Source organism: Esox lucius, chromosome 11 (assembly GCF_011004845.1).
Source record: "Esox lucius isolate fEsoLuc1 chromosome 11, fEsoLuc1.pri, whole genome shotgun sequence".
Lineage (NCBI taxonomy): Eukaryota > Metazoa > Chordata > Actinopteri > Esociformes > Esocidae > Esox > Esox lucius.
Genome location: NC_047579.1, coordinates 22,304,050 through 22,310,398, shown reverse-complemented (window position 1 = coordinate 22,310,398; position 6,349 = coordinate 22,304,050). Strand labels below are relative to the sequence as shown.

The window sequence follows — 6,349 nt, the reverse complement described above, 5'->3', positions numbered from 1 at the left end:
CTCACCATTACCCACTGGGAGTGGTGCTTGCTGTGAATGACATCAGTCACCAAATGAAGACAACCTTTTTCAGCCATTGAGAAGCTTGGCTGACACTTATGACACAATGCTTTGTTTGGCTCTATTGCAGAGTGAAGTTTGGCATTTTGTTTAGTTGTGTTTGTACTTTTTATACTTGTCTTTGTGATTTTGTTTTTCCATCTTACTTGTCTTTGTGATTTTGTTTTTCCATCTTACTTGTCTTTGTGATTTGTCCCCCCCCCCTCCATCCCCTGCTTGTGATTTAACAGACAGACAAAACACCAGATTATAATCTTTGAAGATTAAAATTCGTTTGTACTAGCAAAGTCAATCAAAGGCTTTACCCTACAGATGTCAGACAGTCTAAGTAGCTGTATGTCTGGGCAGAAAATTAAATCCCCTCTCCCTTCTGTGGCCCTCAACCCCCTTCCCCACCACACACAAAAAGCACTGATGAGCAAGATTACAAATGTTACAAAGGGAAGCATTTGTTTCTGCGTTGCAGTGAACTTCATACATCCCCTGAGTTTGCCTCAACCACACACTCACTCCAAAGAGAGGTGAACACTTTCCAAATCCTTTATTTATTATTTATGTACCCAAAAACAAAACACAGTTATTCATGTTGATTTCCACCAGAAAAATTTGCCTCTACGGTACTTTGTTGAGCATCATTAACCTGTGCTTGGTAGAAGAGGGCCCCCCGTCTTACTTACTTGCAGTTCACAAGTTGTATAAAAAGTCAGTATAGGACGAGGGACTTTGTGGGCTTGTATTTAGACAGACAAACGGACAAACAACAATTTGTGGAAACTGGAGAATTGGGACTTGTATCTGAGAATGTGAAAACAGTACTTTAAAGAGACTTTAATGTCTACCGCAGACCTGTCAGTCCCTAATCAGAAACACTCCCAATAGACAAACCAAAACCAACACACAGACACTATCAATGTATTCAACCTGCATAACATAGGCATATAGCAGGGGTTCCCTTTTCAAACATGCTTTGTGACCAGAGTGTACATGATGACAAGGCAAGAAGTGTGGCTAGGTGTTGTAAGCTAAATCTTATAACATCTTAACAAATCAGTATCCTTCAATATTAAATATTTAATTATTTTAGAATTTAATCGGTTAAAAACTAAGTCTAATAACCAAACATCCGAACTGGAATACCTGGTCAAAAACATTGAAAATATCCAGAAATATTTTCAATATGATTCCTATTTTCCCTATTTATTTTGTGTTGTTACTGTTAGTCTCTGTGTGTTTTTGAATTAAGTGAACATTTTTTATGAGGAAAAAACAATTTTGACATCAAGAAATTTTTTTTATTAACAATAAAAACTGAAAACAAACTTTTGAGGATGGCCTGTTTTCTTCCAAGTTGTCTGTTTTTCTCAGACTAAGAAGTTGTCTGTTTTTCTCAGACTAAGTCGGATATCTGACTGGCATTGGAGAAACAGATTAGGTCTGCCATCAACTTCACCTCCTTCATTTAGCCATCACTCCAAGAAGCAAGGTAAGACCGGGCCAGCAGAAGAGAGTGATTACTAAACCTGTCAGGATGTCAAGTCTGGCAGTCAGTTCTCTGGATCTTCCACACACACAGACATGCTTGCTCACACGCAGCTTCCCAACACACATTGATGTGTGAGCCTGAGAGAACATTTTGTTTCATACATCGATATCCAGCAAGCTGCGAAAATCCATCTGTTAGGACTGTTCTTCCCAACACAACCTTCAGGATTGGCCTAATAAATAATCCACTTTGTACGAGAGAGTTACACTTTCCCAAAAACAAACATTTCACAACACTTTTTTTATTTCTTCCGTGAAACAAAATGCAGTGTGTAAATTATTATTGAAACCACATTAGGGCTCCATTTTGAAATGTTAGGTGAGGCTAATGACTTAGTGTTGTTTGCTTGTTTATAAATAACCACTGACCACCCACAATTTTTACAGGTAAAGGTTTGGCAGGGATGGACTATTTTCACAAACACACTCAAAAACAAGAACAAACACAGCTTGGCTCAAGTGCAGGCATCCAGCTGCTAGCTATTGTGCTGACTCCAAACACTAACAACACAAACACATAAAACCTTTCCAGTGCTGTCATGCAGGCCCCAGTTATTTCAATTTGTTCTGAGTGAAAACATCCAAGTAAACCCAACAAGTAGCAAGTAACAACACACCCCCTGCAGGTCAGGCCATTGTTTCCCAAACATTTTCTTTATCTCATTCAGTCTCTCCCTCTCTCGCTCTCATTTTTTCCCTGCAGTCTCCCTTTGAGTTTCTCTCCGTCTCTCTCTTAATCTCTCTGCCACTCTGTCTCTTGCTCAGTCTCTCGTTCTCATTCAGTTGCTCACTCACTCAGTCCATCTTGCCCTCCAATTAAACTGAATGGTGTTTAATTACTTTTAATTATTAGCACCAGAAACATGTTTACATTGCCAAAGCTATTTAGAAAAAAAAGAAGCAAAAATTGAAAAAAATGATTAAGAAACAGTTAATCCTATGTGAACAGTGACCTTACAAACAGGAGAAGTTTAAAGAGGATAACAGCATCTATGGCATCGTGTAGCCTAGAGGTACTAAGCTGAAGCCTTCGTATTGTACTGCAGCATGGGGTCCATTAAAACCCACTGTTATATCAGCATACTCTCTCCTCTTTCCAACTTTCCAACTGTCTCTCCTCCATGAATAAAGCATAAAAATAGCACAATATTAATAAATATATACAGCTCCGGAAAAATTAAGAGACCATTGCACCTTTTACTTTTCTTTCCAAAAAAGTTGAAAAGGAAAGTTTTGAGTGAGGAACAGAATCGTTCAATTTGCAGTGGTCTCTTAATTTCAACCTTTCTGTTCCTCACTCAAAACCTTCCTTTTCGACTTTTTTGGAAAGGAAAGGAAAAGTTGCAGTGGTCTCTTAACTTTTTCCGGAGCTGTATATAAACACATTTTGTTGCTGTAGTTGAACCCTGTGGTATTCAGCTGGTCTAATTTAGATATTTGTGTTTTAAGTTTGATATAGTATAGCTCTCTCTCCCTCTCTCTGCATCACTCTCTCGCTCTCTCGGTCACTATTAAAGCCTTCCTTTGACCTCTGCTTATCTTTCTCATTTGCTTCATAAAGGACAGATGAAATACCGTTGGAAATGAGACACAGCACTCTGCCTGGCCTAGTTAACCCAGGTTCAACGGGAGTCTTAACCAATCAGGTGGTGGTGACAGACACTCCCCGAGGCAGTCAGAGGACCATGTGTGGGCTGTGTGCCGATATGAGAGAAAGAACGTAAAAATGGAAGAGAGTGGAGGGGGGGGGGGGGGGGTGAGAGACCGGTGAAGAATAAAGACTGAAACACACAGGGAGAGCATGTGTCTTTTTCTCTCTTTTCCTTCCATAAAACAGTCCTCTGTTCTTTCCCTGGCTTTAAGACACAGGGGCTTTGGCAGGGGGCCAAGCTCGACACTGCTCAGGCTGCGTGCGCCAATCAAAGGGGCCATTGTAGCAGTGGGCCCAGTCTTTTTCTAAATTATCGTCCTGAAAAATTCCACACAAAATTACCGCTGAGTAAATATTTTTACACTTTTTTTCCTTTTCTTCCTCTCTTTCCCCACATCAGTCCTCTTCCCTCCCTCTCTTTCCCTCTCCTCCTTGGTCTGAGGTTCTGTTCCAAACCCGGAGCCGGAGGGGAGTCTGCCAAGGACAATGTGTTAAAACACAGGGTCATCATGCGGCTCCAAATCCGCCCCTCCCCCCTGCCGTTTTCAGCCTCTCTCTCAAAAGGAGCGGCAGTCTGTCTTCGTCTCTCGTGCTGCTTTTCACATTTGAGACCGTTTACTGACCACACGGCTCAGACGACCTCCCACTGGACATCCCGTCCTCGCCGGGTTCAGAACATTCGGGCTGACCGCTGAGGTCAGACGGAGGCGTGTCGGCTAACCGTGACAGGCGCCATCTTCAGGTATGAACACGCGTCAAACTACCCAGCTGGCCCGCAGACCGCCGCTCACGCAAACAGACGGGTCCCACAGATACGCACTGGTCTGAAGGCCCCATCCTGCACCTGATCAGTGAACGTCATAACGGACTCTTTAAAACCGGTCGCTGCCAATAGGAACATACAGTATACAGAAGGGAGTAGGTTATCAGGCACGAGGAAACCGCGGCCCAACACAGAGTGTTTGCACATGTGTGCGCATTTCCCGTGTGGCCCTGAGGAGGTTGGCGGCGACTCGCCATGCCCCATTATTGAAGTGCTACGCTTGGCCCCTTCTGATGTGCTCCCCATGCTAACCACGTCCTGGACGCTACAGCCCAGTGCAGAGCTGCCGTCAGGAGGAAAAGTCAAAGGCCGATTGTGGAGTCTGTAACTCTGGTTGGAGTTACATTCCCGTGTAACCTCCTCCTCTCTCCCCGCCTCCACCCTTTCCCCTCACCTCCCTCGGGCCTCCCTGCCGTGGCGTTACACACCTGCGGTCGTGCGGACAGATGGATTCGAGAGGCTACGAGGGTGGTGGATGCCCACCTGGCAGGGATGACAGAGGGGAGGAGGAGATGGGAGGAAGAGGTATTGGCTTGATTTTAGCACAAACAGCACATATTTAACGTGTTTTACGAGATATGAGAACCAACTGGACCCCCGTCTCAAGTCTCCCCGCCTCCCTTTAATGCTTTCTGGAAGGAGCCACAAGACATGGCTTGGCATGAGGCAGGCGTGGAACAGCTCCAGTACATCTGTGATAGCAGGGTCAGAGCTGTGTGTGTAGTTAGAAGACAGTGATGGATCACAGGAAAAAGGGCCAAAAACAAGGCTGGGTTGTAACTGATAACGTGAAATGGGGATTACGTAATCAGATTGCAAAAATTACATGTAATCAGGCTTGTTTTACGGCAAAGTTATAGGTTGACAAACTCTGGGGAAAAAAAAGAGAAAAATACAGAGAGATATGGAGGAAAGTGTTGCTTAATTGGTGGAGCATTGCTTGCAGTGCTGAGGCAGACAGGGATGGCTATTCAGGGCCATGTGCACTGAAACACCACGACTCTGCAGAAGTAACTTGCTGAACTCTAAAGAATGACTCAAATGTGCAGTGTTTTTAGTACCTTCCCAGCAGTAAAGGTTGAAATCAGATTTACAGTGTAATCATTTAACAGACGCTGTTATGGAAAGCGACTTACCAGAACAACAAGGATTGAGTGCCTTGCTCAAATGCACAATGGCAGATCTGTTTTTAACCTTGTTGGCTTTTCTGTAACTGGCCCAGCGCTCTTGGCCACTACACCATCTGCATCCCCAGGAGATGTAATCATGATTTCAGTGTACGGACCATACCCGGGACTCTCACAGGGGAGAATGGGCTCAACACTGTCCGGAGCAGGGTAGCCTTGTCTCGTCTTGCTCTAGCGACTCCTTTTGACGGGAATGCCGCCTGCAAGCTCAACTGCGGTCGTTGGCCCTCCAAGCACGTTCGGGCAGAAACATTCTGGTTGGACGAGCGCTCTGATAGAAACCAGAACGGCTTGACAGGATGTGCTTAAGAGGACTCGTCCTGATCTATTCCCACTAGGGAGCTGCTGCAACGAGGCACGGTCATAAACACAAATTGGTCGTCACAGAATTAGGAGGGCAGAAAAAGAAGGCAGCGCAAAAAAACAGCCTCAAAGAGGGGTGGTGGCGGTTCGGTGGAGGAGGCTTCCACAGCCTGAAATTAAAGAGCATCTAATAAGAACAGCCTGTCGTTCTGGAACGCACCCCGAATGTGCTTCTCATTTCAGCGGGATTATTTCTTTCAAAAAAGAAAGTCGAGAATCTGGTATTAATGATGCAGGAGGTGGTTAAGACTGACACACACACAAACACCCACACACACACACATTAATTGCCCAATAATTCTGAGTAAAGGGGTGTGTTTGGTGGTGGGTGTGTGTTGTAGTAGTGGTAGCAGTAGTTTTAGAATGGGTAGTAGTAGTAGAATTAGGAGAGTTCTGGATCCACTTATATCATTGCTGTGGATGATCAGGAGAGTTGATTGTGCTTCCAGAGACCAGATGGTCCATTACAGTCTATTGGCCGAGGAGGATAAGACCTGATACCTAAGTGACCAATCTGACCAATGACCACGTGTTATTACTACAGAACATTTCTTGGCGGATACTTGTGTCTTTCCATTGTTTGACAGGGCCGAATGGCACAGAGGAATAGATGAGGCGTCCTGTGTGTGACCATGAATAGAGTGACAGCCGCTGTCTCCGGTTTTGTTACTGTAGTAGATTTTGTAACTGAGTAGAAGACAGGGATGCACTGACGAGAAATGC

At 44.5% G+C, this 6,349-nt stretch overlaps 1 protein-coding gene across 2 annotated transcripts in view; it reads right to left on the bottom strand.

Annotated features, from left to right (window-relative positions):
* LOC105008474 (mitochondrial import inner membrane translocase subunit TIM16) overlaps window positions 1–6,349 on the bottom strand; it is a 164,027-nt gene that overhangs the window by 81,405 nt on the left and 76,273 nt on the right. The window lies entirely within an intron of this gene.